Source organism: Heliangelus exortis, chromosome 2, assembly GCF_036169615.1.
Source record: "Heliangelus exortis chromosome 2, bHelExo1.hap1, whole genome shotgun sequence".
In the NCBI taxonomy this organism is placed as follows: domain Eukaryota; kingdom Metazoa; phylum Chordata; class Aves; order Apodiformes; family Trochilidae; genus Heliangelus; species Heliangelus exortis.
The window spans coordinates 123,744,782-123,763,927 of NC_092423.1; the positions used below are offsets into that span (position 1 = coordinate 123,744,782).

The following is a 19,146-nucleotide window of genomic DNA, read 5'->3' on the forward strand; positions in this document are numbered from 1 at the left end:
CAGCAGACGGAGGAGCTCTGCTCAGACATGACTGGGTGGCACAGTAACTGCAACCCCAGCACCCGGCATGGAAACGCTCCGAGATGCGCGCACACCCGGAGCTGGAGTGGCAGCTGCGGAACCCCCCTGCATCCTTCCCACACCCCCCTAGAGCCCCTTCTGTGCACAAACCCTGGCTTAGAGAGGAAGGAGGGGGTACCTCTCCGTGCTTTGTCTGCCAGCCGGAGTACCCCGCGCAAGCATGCTGAGCCGGAGCTGCAAGAGGGGCACCCCTGTCAATGGGGAGCGGAGGGGGAAGCAGGCGGGCGCCTCCGTGCAGACAGCGAGCTGGGTGGCAGGGCTACCCCTTACATGCGCGCACACACTCAGTACCCCCCTGCACAGCCCCTCCGCCTAACCCGGAGCGGCAGGAGGGGTAACCCGAGCGCATACAGCGCGGAGCCCAGTACTGTACTGGGGCTGCAGGAAGGGCACGGCACCCCCCCACACACACGGGTCAAACCTCAGCCCCACTCCGCCGGCTCCCATCCCGGGAGCGAGAGGCTCCGCGGCGGAGGGCAACAGGCGGAAGGGAGGGAGAGAGGGCGGCGCCCGGCGGCAACTTCGCGCAGCACCGGCGAGCAAGTTGCGTTGCCGCGCAAGACGCGCCCGCCTCCGCACCTCGCCCGCGCAGCCGGCTGCGTGCCCGCGCCGCGGTGTGTGTGAGTGGGTGGGTGGGTGTACGTGCGGGCGGTACCGGCCCGGGCGGGCGGCCGGGCGGCGCGGCGCGGTGCCGGAGCGCAGGGCGGCGGCGAGAGCCGGGCGGCTGCGGAGGGCTCGGGGCAGGCTGGTCCGGGCTGGGTCCGCGCCCGCCGCCGCTGCTGCGCCCTCCCGGCTGCGAGTCCGCCCGGCTCCGGATCACGTGGCGGTTGCCGGAGGCAGAGACTAGAGAGGAGAGAAAAAAAAAAAGCGCCTCATTCCTTCTTCCACCGCCATACTGTATTTTATAGTAACTCTCATTTTTATTCCTCCCTTTTACTCCCGCTCGGTGAGTACCTTTCCGCTGACATTCTTGTCCTCCTTTTTTCGTCCTGTTTTTTTTTTTTTTTTTCTTCTTCCTTTTGTTTTTTCTTTTTTTTTTTTTTTTTTCTGTTGTTTTTTGGGTTTGGTTTTTTTTCCTTTTTGGTTGTTTTTATTGGTTTTTTTTTCTTCCTCTTTGATTATTGTTTAAATGGATTTGATCTTCTGCTGATGACAAGTTTTTTTTTCTAGCATGCGATGGTTACTAAACTGTGAGCAAAAGGTGCTGCTGGGGCCGGGAGTCACTGGGAATGAAAAATGATAATATTAACAATACAGGCTTGCCAGTCCAGCAACAACTGTTATACATTTAGTAGCTATATATCTATATATGCAACTGGTTTTGTTGTGCCACGGAAAAGCGATGTGAAATATGATGCTTATTTTTAAAAGATAAGAGAAAAGGCATGTGTCTAACTCTTTTTGCAGAGGATTTTCTCTGGTGGTGTTTTATTTTTAATTTTTGGGTGTTTTTTTAAGGGTGTTTTTTTTGTTGTTGTTTTTTGTGGGTTTTTTTGTATAAAGAGATGGGAATTGCAAATGCATTTTACAGCAGTGTTTACACAGAGTTTGTAATCTTGCAATACTGGTGGAAGCCACAGAGCAAGATGTTCATTTTATTATTTTTTGTTATTGTTTCTCTCTTTTTTTTTTTTTTTTTTTTTTTTTTTTTTTGACACAGTGCAATCAGCAGGGTTTTGGTTTTTTCTTCTTTTTCAGTTTTTGATGCTTGTTTATAATGTGAAACTTTTCTTGCAGCATGTTACAGTTATCATTTTTAAATACTTTTTTTCCTCCTTAAAGATAACAAAGCAAAACAGCAAGCCAAAGAGATGATCCTTACTTTTGCACATTTTGCACCTTGACTTTTTTATTCTTTTGCCAGCAGTATTTTATGATGGTTATTATTATCATGATGGTGATGATACTAGATATGTACATATATACAAATAAATGCATTTTCAAATGATGGCAGTGGAAGGTTTTCCTGGAGAATGAAGTGCGGTTTGGTTTCCTTGTCAACGGAAGATGAAGTGAACAACTGAGCATCTCCCCCGTGCAGGTACTTCATCTCCTTGTAGGCGTTTCCACACTGTGTAAATTACATTGTGAGATTTTTTTAAATATTTATTTATTTATTTATTTATTTATTTTAAAAAAATCTCTTTCCATCCTAAGCTAAAGGTTTCTGTGCAATACACATGAGGACTGAACTAAATATCTCTGTCTACTGATAGCTGGGATGTGTGGAAAATGAGCCTAGGTCGGTTAAGCTGAAGAGAGGTGTTTTATGTGCTGTGCTATATAGAGGGGAAAGAAGCTGGGAACAAAAAAAAAAAAAAAAAAAAAAAAATCCAGACACTCATTTGTCCCCTTCCTTTTCTGTTAAAACAAAAAAAACAAACAAACAAAAATGCAAAAGAAACCCAAAACGAAACATAAAGAAAACAAAACTGGATGAATCCTTGAGATCTTCTGTATGAGTACAAATACTTACAGGACTTCACAGAAAAGCAAAAAACCTCAGCCCTGTACTGTGGTGACTCCTGTGCTTGTGTGTGTCTGTTTAAAAATTACCCATTAGAAAATATCTGCGAGAGAAACAGCAGAGGAGGCTCCCTTGGAGAGCTGGCTCACTGCCACATCAGGCGTATTTCGTAGCCCTAAGGGCAGCAAACCCCTTATATCCAACTTCTGCTCCTCGTATTAAAAAGGCGTAAACAAGGCAGCAGGTTGCCTCTTATGAATTTAATTCATTGGGACGAAGATTAATCAGAACCCGATGTTTGCTTGAAGGTGTTTCGTTTTGTTTTGATGATTATTAATGCCACCGGCTGACAGGGAATGGGAAACTGTTACTTTCCGTGACGGTCACTGAGAGTTCAGGATTGGAGAAGAAACTGTTACTTCTCATGGAGGGCACTTAAATGCTTAGCAGAGGCTGCCCCTGATGTAGAGACAGGATATTGGTTCTCTAAAATACAATTTGGAAAGATTTTTCCAGATGACAGGTTTTGTTGTTTTGTTGTTTGGTTTGGGTTTTTTCCCTTTCCCTTTTTTTTCTTTTTTTTTTTTTTTTTTTTTTTTTTCCAGCGAGAGATCGAGTGCACTATCATGCTAAAGTTGAAATGCTGAATGCTTGGATCTGCAGTGTGTTTATTATTATGGGATTGCTAATGCATTTTATATAAACAGCTTTTAGAGATCTATAACTGACTAGAAAGATAGGCTGTGTATTAAGATTTGGAAACTAAGTTCCAGGAATATATTTATTTTCTCACTGTAGTATAGCAAAAGTAGGACTAAAATTTATTTGGAAGTTGCTTACTTCTAATACTTATATTTACATTCTTGTAACTTAACAGTGTCCTTTAAAGTAGAAAGTGTGTATAAGAAGTCTACAGCATTCTCTTGTCCCACTATGTATCCAGAGTGGCTTCTTCCAGCTTAAATGTAATAAAAGTATTTAAAAGATATTTATACATGGCTTCTGCTCTGACATGATGAAATACTTTTGGCAGTATATTGGGGTCAATAATCCATGGGTCTAAAAAGCCACTGTCTAGATATTTGCATGATAGATTATGAAGACTTCTCTGAAACTGTTACAGTCTGTTGGGTCAATACGCCACATTTTAAGAAGATGCAGCCTGCTTATTTGTTTGATAATTTAATTTACAGCAAGTCTTTAAAACAAGAGAGTGATTGAAACTTTATCCTCCACGCTTCTTATTATTTCTATCCCTCCTTATTTCTAAATTAAAGTGGTTTTTTTTTGGGGTTTTTTTTTTTCAATTACTTGGAAATGTGAGTAAGCACTTGAAATAAAGTACCTAAAGTAGCAGTTTCCAGAAGATGTTCCTTTTGTCCTTTTAATATTGCAGGTGGCTTGTGTGAATAATTTTGTTCAGATAGTTGCTGACTGAATGTCTAATCCTGCTCGCCTTATAGTCTTATCTTGCAGTCTGAGAAAAAAAGTTTTAGGAGTGCACTTTTTTTGGCACCCAAATTTCATCTACAAAGCACCTGTTGTTTGAGTAGCATGGTAATAGATATAAATATGTTTTGTTTTCATCAGTCTGGGGTCCTAGGATTTCATATGTATCAAGCAACCTAGGGACTTTAGGAATAAGGGAGCTAGTATTGAAAGAGGATACCTCTGCCTCCTGCAGTATGTGGGCACAGTAGGATTTGGGTTGATGGAATCGGTTCCAGCTTGATGTTTCCATAGTTATGCTATGAGTAATGTTTTTGAAAGAATATTTGGAAATCCATAATGTAAAGGACAATTATCCTTTTTGTATTTTTGAGATGAATAAAAAATGTTATACAAGTATTACAGTGTTGCTTCTACAAGTGATGATGTAATTACATTTCTTCTCTTTAGTATGAAATATCCTTGTATTACTCCTGAAGGTGATTAGTGTCCAGACTTAAATGACATCTGCTTTTCTTTACATCTGATTCAACATTCAGGAGAACTTAGGAATTTAAGATACCTTTATAAAGGTTTATGAACTGAAAACTTTGGAAAGCAGTACCTCTCTTCCTCCATAACTATTATTAGCAGTACTCACTAACAAATGAAAATAGGTGAACAGTGTCCATAGTGTTGACTCTTAAATACATGGTTTCCATTGCTTTAGTGGCCTGAATTGGCAACTGAAGTGCATCTTCTCACATTTTTCTGCAAAGGAGATAGGGCTGGAGAGGACTGTGGAGTCATCAATGCTGTTTTACTGTGATGGTCTTCTTATTTTATTCAGATTCAGCAAGGTCCAGTTTGAATTTAGCTGGGACATCACTCCCACTGCACCTCTTTGAAGCTTGGGCAAAGCATCACTCTTTAGGGTGTTAGAAACTTCATTTATGTCCTGAATTTATTCTCAGACAGTTTTCACTCTGTTGTTTTTTTGCCAGTCTTATCCCTAAAGCTTTTTCTCCATATCTTTGCTTCTCTTCAGAGTGTATTTCCAGAGAGCCCCTTTTTACTCATATTTGCTGGGCATACTAGGGGAAGGTTCCTGATGGTATGGACAGCACAGGGAAGGGATGCTGAGTCTGGCTCTGACAAAAATCATTCTGCAGCAGAAGCAGGGCAGCTGCTTTCAAATCCTCCTCTGCTCACACTGGTCTGTTCTGCTGTCAGCTGCAAACATGGCAGTCCAGTTTCTGGCTGGCACATCAGCCCAAATATTTCCACCTGAAGCTTTGCTGTGGACGTGCATTCTTCTGGTGAAATGGGCTTTGCACCATGTGGACCTTCCCTTTGCTCTGCCTAAGCAATCTGAAATTTTCTGGCTAGATTGTATCAGCAAGGGGCCCTCAGAAATTTCTTTTCCTACAATTTGCTTTTAAAGCTCCCAAGATTCTTCTACTTGTTGTTTTAATAATTTGTACGTACGCCAGCCAGGGGAACCTGAATGGACTTGAGCCATTACTGTACCAGGAACTGTCTTCTATCAGGAATAAATGTGAAAGTTTGCTACAATGCTTTCTAAAATATCTTTACTTGCTTAATTTCTTCCTATGTTGCTTATGTCATAGTTCTGTAGTCTTCCAAAAATTATTCTAAAAGCAGTTTATTTCTCTTTTGCAGTGTAGTTTTTCCTGATTGCTGAATTTGCTGCATTGTGGGTTTTGAAAGATAAAAAAATAAAAGAGCTTAGAGTGTTTAAAGTTTAATTGTAAAGACTGATATGTCCATCATCAGATGAATGTTTTTAACTTCCCTTGGTCTTGAAGTATGTAGTGCTCTGTCAGATTCTGGAGCAGAATCCTTTATTTTCAAGTGTTTATAGAATTTCTGAACAGAATGCTGAAGACTACTGTTTCCTGATGAAAAATTATGTAATCTGTGAGACTGTTTACGTAGTCAACCAGTTTTTAGCTTTCTTAAGCACAGATTCAGACTGACAGGAAAAAAAAATGCTGCTTTTAAATAGTATGGAGATTACAATGCAACATTTTCACCTTTAAGTTATCAACCATTTAAACAGTTACCAGAATAAAATATCTTGAAATTTATTGTTTTACATACATGTACATTGGAATAATTTGTACTATTTTCTTCTCATCATTGCTCTTTCCTGTTTCAAAATGACACTCTGGTCTCTGTAATGTACTTAATCCTTCAAAAGCATTTATACTGCAATTTTGGAAGTGTTTTCTGAGGAAGTTTATCTTTGCACAAAGCAGTGTGAGTTTCCATCTCAATGAATCACATGTCAACAAATAAAATCAAGAATCAAGTGTATCTTCAAATTATTAAATAAATCTCAGGTTGCTGAGTGTGAATTTTATCATTGTGATAAAAATAGCTTAAAAAGACGAGTACATAGAAAGAATCACCTAGATATTTTTAGAGATCTTTGTAATATGGTAGAGTATTTGCAAAGATCTTACAGTAAATATCCATCTTTTAGGGCTTAAGGAAGTCTTTAAGAACAAAAGGTTTAACTTTCTCTTTGTAGTAAATTTATACACATTGATATCTACTGCCACCTGTCAGAAATTACCCAGTTAAGTTATCTCCATGGTACTCCTTCATGTGCCTCCCCAGCATCCAGCCAAGCTATCTGCATGCTGGCATCCCTGCCAGCATGTCAGAGCTTAAGCAAGGACCATCCTGCAGCATCATTTGTTTTTCAGGGCCAGAATTTTTTGTTCTGGTGTAGTTTCTTCATGGTTATGGTAGTAGCCATAAAAATGTCAACTCTGACTTGGCTGATAGGGGTTTGAAGAAGCAGAGATGGATTTCATACTTATCATGACAGTCAGTATGAACATGGTAGAATATGAATGACACCCCCCAGGCTCTTTATTTTTGCTTTGCACACTTGTGGGTCTTTCTCCGAAAATACCTAAAGGTGTGATTAAACTTGGTTTACATCAGTGGCCCTTCACAGATGGCCTTCCCCTGATGTCAGTGCTTATCACCTCTGCTGGTGTGCAGTTTCTGAGCAATGAAGTCAACACAGAGCTCTTAAATCAGCTGAGACTTTGAGAAATTCTATGGTCCACTGAGAACTGCTTACTGTCCCTTGAACAGCCACAGTTTACAGAAGGAACCATCATTATTATTTAAAGAACAAGAAATTATAAAGAATCCAATTATAATTATCGGCCCTTAGTAATTTTTAAATGACTTGGTGAAAGTCAGGTCTCAGTCTTCCAACTTTGACTCCTACCAACAGCCTTTATTTCATCTTGCTTTGTCACATTGGTTGCTTTTATCAAGATCCTCCCTTGAGCCAGGCATGTGCTTTGTGTTGTGCATGGGCAACAAAAAGGGGCTATCTTCCACAAATCAAATATTGGTATTCTTCACCTGACTGGAGCAGGAATTAATTTCTTCTGTAGGAAAGCACTGCACTGGCACACTTCATTCAGCATAAGGTATCCCTGGTTTTCTTGAGAGTTCTGTATAGAAGCTGAACATCACCTATCCCAAATAGATACAAGACACATCTTGTTAAGTGATGTTGTTTTTATGACTTGGAACATATATCACATATGTGTACCCTGAGTGCTGTATTTTTAGGCTGACTTAAGGGTTTCAGGCTCAAAGAGTTGTATTTCCATAGTGTTGACAATTTTAGTATCATAGAATAATTTGAGTTGGAAGGTCATCTAGTCTGAGCCCCCTGCAGGAAACAGGGACACCCTCTACTTGATCAGGTTGCTCAGAGCCTCATCAAGACTCACCTTGAATATCCCAGGAATAAGACCTCAACTATTTCTCTGGGCAACCTATTCTATTTTTCCACTACCCTCATGGTAAAAAATTGTTTCCTAACATCCAATCTAAATCTACTCTTCTCTAATTTAAAACCATTGCCCCTCGTCATATCACTACAAGCCCTTGCAAACTGTCCATCTCCAAGCTTTCTATAGGCCCCCTTCAGGTACTGGAAGGTTTCTATTAGCTCTTCCTGGAGCCTTATTTTCTCCAGGCTGAACAATCCCAGCTCCCTCGACCTGTCTTCACAGGAGAGGTGTTCCAACCCCCTGATCATTTTTGTAGCCCTCCTCTGGACCCACTCTGTCAGGTCCATGTCCTTCCTGTACTGAGGGCTCCATGGTGAATGGATACAATGAAAAAACAAACAAACAATAAATAAAAAAACCCAAAACAAAACAAAAAAACCCAGCCAAAAACCACAAAAAACCCCCAAACCAAAACCTAAACCCCATAAAAGTCACAAAGATAATTCCAGACATTTGTGCACAGTGCTCTCAAGGTTTACTGACTGCTAAAAACTCTTCTAGGTATAGGGAGTTTTAGTAACTCACTTTTACAATGAAATACTGTGTTTTTAGTAATTGCGACGTCATGCTTCTGAGATTGATCTGTAATGTAGTTTTTACAAAAAAAAAAAGGAAATTCTACCCAATTATATTGTATCAAAAGATTCTCCTTTACCTGAAAAATAGAAGTTATATAACATTTTAAAATGTTCTGTTCAAACTGTCATGCAGCACCTCTGAAACAGATGTCATGAAGTTATAATTAAAACTAAACATCCTGTTTGGGTACCTTCAAAAAGGATTGACTACACTGTGTTCTAAGCAACAAAAGTATCAGTGGTATTTTCTTATTTCTTGTCTTGTAATTGCCACTGATTTCACATGATAAAACCCAGCACTTGAGACGATGCACAGCACGTCAGTTTTCTAATGTATTCTGTACTGTATAAATTCACATCAAGTTTTATTTCAAATGGCAGAAGAATGTAATTATGTTTTTTTTCCCTGCATATACACCTTCACAGTTTACAGAACCAGGGAGTTCTGTAAATAGGAGAGCTGAGAGATTGGCTCCGAAGGGGTTAGCATCTTCTAGTGGTGCTCTTGCAAGTTGTAGAGAATTGACGTACATTAGGCACAAGGAAAAGAGAAAATACAATTAAATGTTCATGTTATGTCACTTTTGCATTAGGTGGATAGTTCATCAGGACACTGAAACTATTTTCAGTTGTAATTTTTTCATGAGAAAACCATACTATGTTATCATTCATCAGGATGTGCCCTGCATTGGTGGGTTACATATAAACATAAATGTGCAGAATTAAATCCTGGTGCCTTTAAAATCAGTGGTAAATAAGCTGGCCAAAATTTTCTGTCAGAACATTTTTATGTAGATTTTTGATGAAGTGCTTTACACAAAATGTTCAATTCATCTCACTTAAAAATTGGGTTTACAGAGTTAAGCTAGTCACCATTTTAGCCATCTAAAAATTAGTCACTGAAGTCTAACACAGTCGCTCAAGACTTTGTTGTCAATGGAGATACATAGACACCTCCAGAAAATTATAGATTACATACAGGCACCTATGGATTGTTGAGATGAACAACTGTCTTAAAATGTCTCTCTCTTTCCACTGAGAGAGAACATAGATGAGACATTTAAACTAGATTCCTAATTTTTTTTGTGGATAAAGTTAGAGGAAATTAATCTCATGCTTCTCCCCACCGCTTCCCCTGCATCTATAGAAATACTAATTTATTAATGAAATACTTGGTTGAAAACTTTTTTTTTTCCCATTAGAATCTCTATGACTTCAAGTTTTTAAGTTTTTACTTAAATTTTCTTTTAAACTTCTGCACTAACTTTTTTTTTTATAGGAATGCAAATGGGTTCTTAAATACTTTGATTCAGTTATGGACTATGACAGAATTCTTGAAGATTTCTGTTTGGGGCCAAGATTTCACACCTTTTTTCCATTGCTACACATAGTTTTCAAACAGTTTATAATGTAATTGTACAAGCCTTCATTAAGTTCTCCTCACAGTCATATTCTAAAATCTAGGTTCTTCAGCTATTGGATACAATCATGAAACGTGCTTCAGAAACCTTTGAAAATAGTTGAAAGCCAGAGTTTCTGTGGGTGGCAATAGAATCAGCTACTTGTACTTTGCATATGTACATAAGTGGAGATGTATAGTCATGTTTTTTAAAAATCTCTCATGGTTCAATAAACAGCAGAGGACGTGAATTTGAAAGTTCTAAATGGCTCTGAAAAAGACTTTTTAAAACATTAAAAAAAAAAAAGTTTGTGAACTGAGGTGATCCAGGCAACATAGGTTAAATATCTTGCTATTGATGTCATGCTGCTAATCCTCACATACGTGCTTATTAGAACAGATTCCAGTAAAACCTGTATTTTTTTAACATCCACACAGATGTTATGTTTCCTCCATCTCAAGTAATTTTCTAGAGAAGTATTAATCTGATAACTTTTGTATTAATCTGTTACCAGGCAGTTTGTTTCAGTGATTTGGTTTAGTCTGTCCCAAGTCATTGAGAGTAGCAGGATTAAAAAGTGATGACCAATTTGTGCCACTGCCCAAAATGCTATGATATCATCCTCTTTTCCCACAAATAAGGAATTCTGCTACTTTTTTTTTCAACATGGGGTTTCACCTTTCTGTCAGATTTTGTACAAGTACCGGAATATGTGAACATAGTGTACGTGTTTCCACCGTAGGGTTTATCTTATTCTCAGAACAGCATTATCTGAGTGCCTGTTCTGCTCACAGCTCCACACATAGGCCATGTTTTTCAGTGGCAGCATAGTGAGAAACTGAACAAAAGCTGAGTCCAAATCAGAAATTAACCATTTAGTATAATAGGAGGAAGCACAAAACTCAGGATAGTTTAGTAGACAGTAACAGTAGAGTTAATTGTATGAATATCAGAATGCTGTGAGCTATAACAGTCACATTAGATTGATTTGGATTTGTTAGAATTGAGGAGTTAAAAAGCTGGGAGTTTTCAGCACTTTGAAATTACTGTTTCAATAAGTGCAGTAGTGTTCTCTGAGGACTACAAAAAGCTGTGGCTACTGTGCCATGTTATATACGTCACCACCTCTTGGTCTTGGTCTTCATCTTCACGATGTATCTATATTTCTACCTTAGGTTTTTGTACCGTCTCTCAAAAATGCATTGTCTGAGCAGTATTCACATAAAACAGATTTACAAGGATAAATCCCTTTGCTGACTTCATGAAGTTTTTGCCTGTTTTCTCTGTTTCATTAATGCACCATAACATTTGCTGTTTCTTTCGTGCATCTCAGCTCAGAGTTAGGAGCACAGTGTTACCACGGGAATAAAAAGGTCTCATGACCATAGATTGTCAGGACACAGACAAACACAACTGAATTTCTTAATGAGAGCAGGGCATATAAGCCAGACTCTACTGTTTGATGTCACTGGGTCTAACTGGCAGCTGCTCTGGTGACTAGGTGGTCCAGGGACCATGAATGAAGAAAAATTTTTCGGGGACATGCTTGTGAAAGGAGGGATTACAAGAAAAATAGGCTTATTTTAAGAAAACAAGCTATTTCAGAAATTACTTTTTTTTTTTTTTTTTTTTATGTACAAGTCAACAACCTACAGAAATGTGATGTAAAAATGGGCTCAGAAATTTTGGATACTTGGTAAAAAATATTTATGAAAGTTGTAAATATTCATCATAATCAGAATAAGAAGAGATAGTTTTCACTTTCAGATCTTTTAAGATCAAAATGAGCCCTGCTATTGAGATCCATGTCACGTTGGTCTGCAGTGACAGAGGAAAAAATATTTTAAGATGTTTGGTGTGTTAATTTGAATTTCTGGATCCTTTTTATCTTTTATTTGTAATCTTTTTTTATTTCAGACTTGCTGGACCTTCCCTCCTGCTCTGGACCTCTCCCCTGGCGTCGGCACAGCTCAGAAGGATGAAAGAAAAGGAAGCAGTAGGAGAGGGATGGAAGAGGGGAGAGGGGTAGAAAGAGAAGGAGGAGGGGCAGCAATAGAAACAGAGAAAACACTCCCCAGTGGTTCAACTAAGGCTCCAGACAGTGGGGATGTTTGCAGTTCCCTCTCGTCCTCACCTTCCCCTGGGGCTCATTTCCCTTTCCCTCTCCACCACCCTAGCTTCCATCAGCACTACTGATATTTCACTACTTATTTCCATTCTTTATTAAACAACAAAACCAGAACTATTCAGGTCTTGCAGAAAACAAAATACAGCCTCTCCACACAAATTTGTTGTTGTAATAGTAGACTTACATCTTTGTGAAAGTATAGAATGGTTTCATGCTTCGTGAGTGAGACAAAGAAAAAAAGGCTGGATTTCTCATTCTGTTTATACCCAAGGTGAGCCCCTTAAATCAGCATACACATTACTGTATTTCAGTTATATTCATCTAGATGCAAAAGTAGACTTTCTACAGGCCTTTATTTACTTACTAATCTTTTACCTTCCATTCTTTCAAAACTGTAGTTCCAGGGGTTCCTCTTACTCCCTAAGATCCTTTGTACTCTTCATCATCTCAGTAGGAGTATAATCTAAAAGATCTTCCTAATTCTTTCAGTTTGAAATTTGTAGCTGAATATCCAGCTTCGTAGGCCAAATACTCCCACCAGAGTAAAAAAAGCCATGTGATTCTTTTTGCTGTGAAGTGTGAATGTCAGACAGACAAGAAACAGGGACCCCTCTACTCAATGCTGGTCTGGCACTTTGCTTGGACCCTGTGTCTGACCTTCCATCCCACTGTGAAGGTGGAGGAGTGCTCTGATTAAAAGAATTCTTTGGCCAAGCCTCTTTTCATGAGTACCTGCCTCCTCAAAGCCTTTCACACCAGGAATCCCTTTTACCTGAGAAGGTTGATTTAAGTTAAGTAATTTTTCTTTCTAAGAAAGTATTTCCTAAATCTACAGGTTCAATTGATCCTATGGCTCCCCTATACCAATCTGCCTGATATAAAAAAGCCAAGGAGTAGCCATTGAGCCAGTAAAAAAACAATGTCCAATTGCAAATTTGGGAGCTTAATTCTTTAAAAGGCAACTACTAAGAATTCCGATTTGCTTATTCTATACTGTAATCAGTTACAGTTATTGAGTGAAGAAAGCTCTTAGGTGTCAACAGATTCTGGGTGGAAGCTGTATTTATTACAGATGCTGGTGGAACAGGTCCAGAGCAGAACAATCAGGTCCAAAAGGCTGAAATAAATTTTGTATCCTGAAAAGACCTTTTTTAAAAAAATGCTATAGACAAATTGGTTAGGTATTATGCATATCTAGCTATAATAGGTCAAATGCAAACCTGCTATTAAATAAAAATAGAGTACATAAAACTGCAAGAGAACAATTACTTCTTTCAGGGATTTTATGTTTAAGGATATCTTAAATTTTATTAACATTAAGGAGAACTTAATTTTACATTTTCTTCAAAGATTCACTGTAAACTGATGCAACTGACTTGCCTCATTACCTGACTGAAACCTTAAGTTTCAGTTGGTATCGAAGTCTGCTTGATATATTATTTTTACAATTTGTTTAGATTTGGATTATTTGTACCCAATTTTTGTGAATCACACACTTGAAAAGTAGGTTTCTGATTTCAGTAGGGTATTAGAGATGCCTGTTGGTACATCAGGTCCCTGTATAAAACACGGACACCTTGTAGGAGCCTTTTGGGAGAACTTGGTGAGGTACCCAGATTCCCTGGAGAACCAAACCGAGAGCTGTGGCTGAACCATAACATAAGTAGGAGCTCCTGCACACACCAGGACATGCTTGGCATAGAGTATGTCCATCCCTCTCTTTGAACCAAGGAACTGCTTTCAACAAATGCCTCCTCCCATGGTATTCTTTAATGGGAGTGGGTTTACAGAATTCCCTGGACATCGAGGGAACTTGTAGTCTGAGGTGGAGCTTATTTTGTTTAAAGCAAACAGGAGCAGGTGACCTGCATACCTCTGAGATTTAGACCTTGTTTTTCAACCTAAAGTGTTGTTTTAGGTCAATGAAGGGAAGCTTGTCCTAACTTTATCTGGCAATACAACAAAAGTTACACAATTTGAAATTTGCCCCCAATGGCTGTTGAAATGTGATGCATGCATCTCACACTTCAGAATCTAGATGCATTTGCAAAGGGGAGAAATCGGACTTCCTTGCTTCTGTAAGTAGATATTTTGGAGTCACTGGTGTTCGTGAGGTCATTAAGACTGCCCACACAAGTAAGATGAAGAAAGAGCTGTAGAAACAGATGTGAAGGAAATATTTCATATTGGGGGGAAGCGCTGACCTCAGACTATGCCAAATCCTTTGCTTTAGTCCTACCATGCAATCAACTCTGCCACAAATATATATTTTAACTTTGTACTTTGCTTTGCAACTTTTATCTTCTCCTTCAGAGTGTGACAGAATAATTTCACATAGCAATTGCCATTTCATTTAAAAATGTAACTACAGTATAATTCATAATAATCAATTTCTTTTATGACCAGCTGTTTGCTATTATGTTTTACTGCCTTGCAGTGCATCAGTGAAGTATCTTCATAGAAGTGGAGTAATAGAGTTGGCACCTTCGAAGCTAGGAACTTCCTAATGAAAACTTTGAAAGCTTTGATCTTATTTTAAAAGAGTAGTACTCTTTACGTATGTTTATAATCTGCCTCTTTCAAATTAAATACTTTGAGACCCCTGGAATGTGTTATAAAAGCAACATTCAAAGCAACATTTCCAAATTGTGATACTCTCCCATTAACAGCTGCTCACACAAAGCAACAAGCATAAGTAATTTTGAAAATTAAGAGGACTTTGGCCATCTCTAAATACAAAGACCTGGCTTCAGTATCTTAATGAAAGACTTAATAAGTGCAATACCTAGATGAGTAAATATGTTGGCAAACTCTGGCCTAGAAAACAGAATTTTGGTGGAAACAAGGCTGACTGAAGACTGCCATCGTCATCAATAACACATTTCATATATATGAAAGATATTTTAAGTAAGTATGCCAAGGACAAGGCATACCAGGTACACTGAACATTAAATGTGTAGCTTTCTTTCTGTAGCTTGAAGCACATAGAAACTGGGAGTCAGGTCCTGCTCTCACTTCCAGTTTTGCAATGTTTTTGATGTGAGTCCTTTTGGATTGTACCACAACAGAAATTTATCTGCAGACATAATTTATTTACTTACTTACAGTAGAGATTATAAATTGTGCATATTTTCTCACATAAGTCTTTCTTTCCCAGTTGGATATATTTTGAGTATTGCAGCGAGTACTGTGATATGTAGAGGGTGTACCTATGTAATTATATCCAGGGATACTCCTCATTTTTTAATCAAGACTAACAACTTTGTTATTGATCTCATTGGGAGCAAGATCAAGCATCTGTTTTCAGTAAAGGATGTGTTTCTGATACAGAAGTGGAATTGGGTTTTAGCTCAATAAACCAGATGATCTGATTCCTGGTGAATCAGAGGTTCTAAAGATGACATAATGGCATAATGGCATAATAAAAATCTGATTTTATATAAAATAGGCAATGTTGTTTTTCCTGGTAAATGAGTTGTTATGTATTTTTTCTGGTATGCTTGAAGTGAAAAAGAGCTGATATAGTGGGTCAAACTCAAGGTCTAGTCATTTAATTATTCTGTTTCTGCTGTTTCTAAAGAATAAGAAAAAAATGTTATTCTCACAAGAATATGTAAAATATGTAGACTAGCAGAATAATTATGCAAGAATGAACTATACTGGCCTGTAGTTTATTTATAGTTTATTTTTATAGTTTATCAGCATTAATAAATTGATACAGAAATTGTATCAATTTAGTCATTGCATGATTGTTTGTATCATACCTTCTACAATTATCAGATCACACTATCTTACTGAACACATTAAATATAATATCTTTTAATGATCATGTAAATTTAAAGCAACTTCACTGCATAAAGCAAATTCTGTGAAAAAACAAAACCTGCAAATATCCCACTGAAGTATATTGAAAGGAGAAACATGCTAAAATTAGAAAAAAAAATTCAATATATTTGTGAGATAAAGTAGGAATACACAATTAGGTTAGTATTGTAGTTCATTTTGAACTCCTTGAATAATTTCAAAAGATAGGAGTTCATGATTTCCAAAATTATGGTACCTTGTGTATCCCTTGACTTTGCTGACCTACTTAACTTTTTTCAATGTGATGGGTTTTGAATCTGTATTTATGCAGTATGTATTTACCATACTGAAGGAGATCAAATGTCTCAACACATATTTGAAATTTCATTATTAAATATATAACAATGGTAGCAGAAAATAGTTATTTATGAAAATTATTTTTAATATTGTCTTGTACCTTCTTATTGAAGTTATAATTTGAAACTTTCCTGTGTTTTCTGGTTGCATCACTGTATTGAGGAAGTAAAGCAGCAAGATTATAAGCAGAAACATTCTTTAATGAACATAACAGGACATTCAAGCTTGGTCATACCTTTATCCCAGCAGAAACTCTGAAAGAAAGTCCTCTGTTCATGGGAACTTCGGTTTCCCACATATGTTTTCCTATTTACATTTAGAATGGTAAATTTTCTTTACAGACTTACTGTATTAGTCAAATTTTATCAAAAGTTGTTGATTATCCATGTTTTTAAGCTTTACAAATACTTATCATTTAAGTAATGATAACTATTACTCATTTGTGTTGCCAAAGTTCATAGGAGCCCAGCTAGGAAACAAGAAATAACCAAGAAGGTTATTAAAAAGTTAGTGGGAAAGATAGTGCATGAGCTAATCATCTGTCACTATTATGTGAGGACACATCTAAAGCATCTACACCATGGACACATGCTGTCCCTCTGCCCACCCCAATTTCAATGTCTCTAAGTTATTTTAGTGTTTATGTGACTTTCAGAGGACTCTCTTTTATTAGGTCAAACTGAGTGCTAGACTACTGTGGCCTCAAACCCACAGCTTATTCAGTTCAGTCCTCTGTGAAATCTGTCTAAACAAGTGCTCCCTAAACCCTTTGTAGGGATTCAGTGTTTTGTGCTGTGGGCACAGTTTTTCTGCAGCAAGTTAGAGAGTAAAGAGAATTTCCTTGTCCATTGAACTGGAATGAAAGGCATTTTCTGCAAAGCAGGAGACTGGTCCAGGAACATCTGTTTCTTTTACTAAATATTAATTAATTAATTTATCTAGTGGGGACTTCCCTATTGGTATCTTTCTATGATCCTTAGGGCTGAAGGTGACGTTGACTGCAGTTTGGAAAGAAACAGTTGTATTAGTTACTTTTATTTCATATTTTTTTAAATAGACAGAAGTAAAAAATCATTGGAATGCAGATATGGGATATCTCAGAAAGCTGAGAATATGGAAATAATTTGCCTGTTGATGCAAATTGTCCATTTACTGTGTCTAATTTCTTCTACATACATTTCTAATTCTGATTTCTTCTACATACCTTCTTTGAGTTAAACAAAATAATCCAGTTAAGTTCACTGATGGGCTCCAACTTTTGACCACCAGTGAGAGAACAGTCACATCTTATGGGATACATTGAGTAGTCTTCACTCCTGCAGATATATAGGAGAATTGTGTAAGAAAATAATTGGTTAAAAAAACCAAACATATAGGAACTGCAAAGGTATTGGACAGTGGGAAGAGCATAGTACCTGACAGAAGGATGTGTATGCACAACAGAAACAATTAATGTCTGGATCCTGACTATGGTTCCCCTCTTCTCCTTTCCTCTCTTTAGTATCTAAAAGAAAGGGTTAAATTACATATGGAAGCCTCCTTTTGCCAATTTTATGTGTCCATCTGCAGCGCTACTACCACCTCTGAAATCATTTCAGTCTTCCTGCAAAATCAAGTGCCACTAATCTCATAAGGAAATAGGAAAATACAGGAAGGTTACCAAAACTTTTTAAGTAAACTAAAATTTTAAAAATATTGTGGCCTGGACATTTTTAAACAAGTTGATCAGTATTCACAGCTGGTATTAATTGGTAAGGTGTCTCCATTAAATCAATGGAGAATTAATTACCTGGTTCTATCTCATAACTTGTTGATAGCATTCATAGCTTTTACTGGTAAGTTGTGGGAAATACACTGACTAGCTCTATACTGAGAAGACCATTTCAGTCTGAGTAATGGAACTTTGAAAATGTTGAGGTAATGCATGCGTGTGCTGGATGTGGAAGGTGGGGGAAAATATGATACATGTGAAACCTGAGCAGAAAAATGATAAACTTGGAAACCATCTTTTCAGTGCGAGTTATTTAGCTCCAGAGCCTCTTTGCATTTTGAAAGGATTTAGAAGAATGCATTATTCATGGTGAAAGAATAGTTTGAAAGTCAGTTGTTTCTGATGGAAGCTTGTGGGCACAAGCTTGCATATATTTTAGCCATTTTATGTTACAAACTTCTGCAGAAAAATGTCTTGTGTCTTGAATAGTGTATTGATTATAATCAATCAGACATTTTACATAAAGGATGCCCTACTTAGCAAAAACTGCATTGACAAACAAAGTGTATTAATGGATCCTAGAAATTTTGGCATTAATTAGGCCTGCTGAGATCTTAAATGTAAAGGATGTTCTTTAAATGTGCCATCAGTTGATAACCCAATTTTTAGACTGATTATTAGAGATACAATGGAGCATGTTATTATGTTAAATCTTGAGAAGGTTTAAATAACAGAAGGGTTCAAGCAATACAGTCATCAGATGTTCAGCTGTCAAAACACCATTTTTCTGATTGTTCTGCTTTGGATCAAGAATGGCAATTTTGTTTGGGAAGTGTGCTTTGGAGCCAGTACGGCTGAGAGGGGTTAAAAGATCATGCCATGCAAGATGCATTTTTAAATGCAGTATATTTTAAGAAAAACATAAGGACTCTTCTTTCTTTTGATAAATTGAAAAGTATCCATAAGGTGAAAAAGTCATTATTATAACACTTTTTTTACCTTCTTTGGTTTAGAACTAGTAGTTTTTTCCGTTGGTGTGTGTAATGAACCATAGTTAATATATGCTACTTAGCTTAATCTCTCCGAAATTCAGCTTTTCAGTACGAAAGCAAGGGGGCAGGAGGGATAAAACCTGCAAATATATGCATGGCACCTGAGCCTCTGCTGTCACCTCATGGATAAAGTATAAGATAGGACTGGAGGTAGGATTTGATTGTTCCATTGACCTTGTGGTGTGTGCACGTCACATAGTTCTTCTGAACCTTTTTGTTCTTGTTATTCAGATTAGTTTGCTAGTTGGAATCACACATCTTGTTGCTGTAAAGTATCATAATAAAA

General features: G+C 37.7%; 1 protein-coding gene across 4 annotated transcripts in view; it reads left to right on the top strand.

The window, feature by feature from the left end:
• The first annotated feature begins 736 nt into the window (after positions 1–736).
• Positions 737–19,146, top strand: part of RALYL (RALY RNA binding protein like) — a 389,580-nt gene continuing 371,170 nt past the window's right edge. For 2 of the 4 annotated variants that reach the window (XM_071737864.1, XM_071737862.1), the window contains exon 1: positions 737–1,027. The gene's annotated coding sequence lies outside the window, so the exon portion shown is untranslated. Of the gene's footprint in view, positions 1,028–2,037; positions 2,123–19,146 lie in introns of those variants that run through there. The other 2 variants (XM_071737860.1, XM_071737859.1) reach the window with 1 other exon arrangement.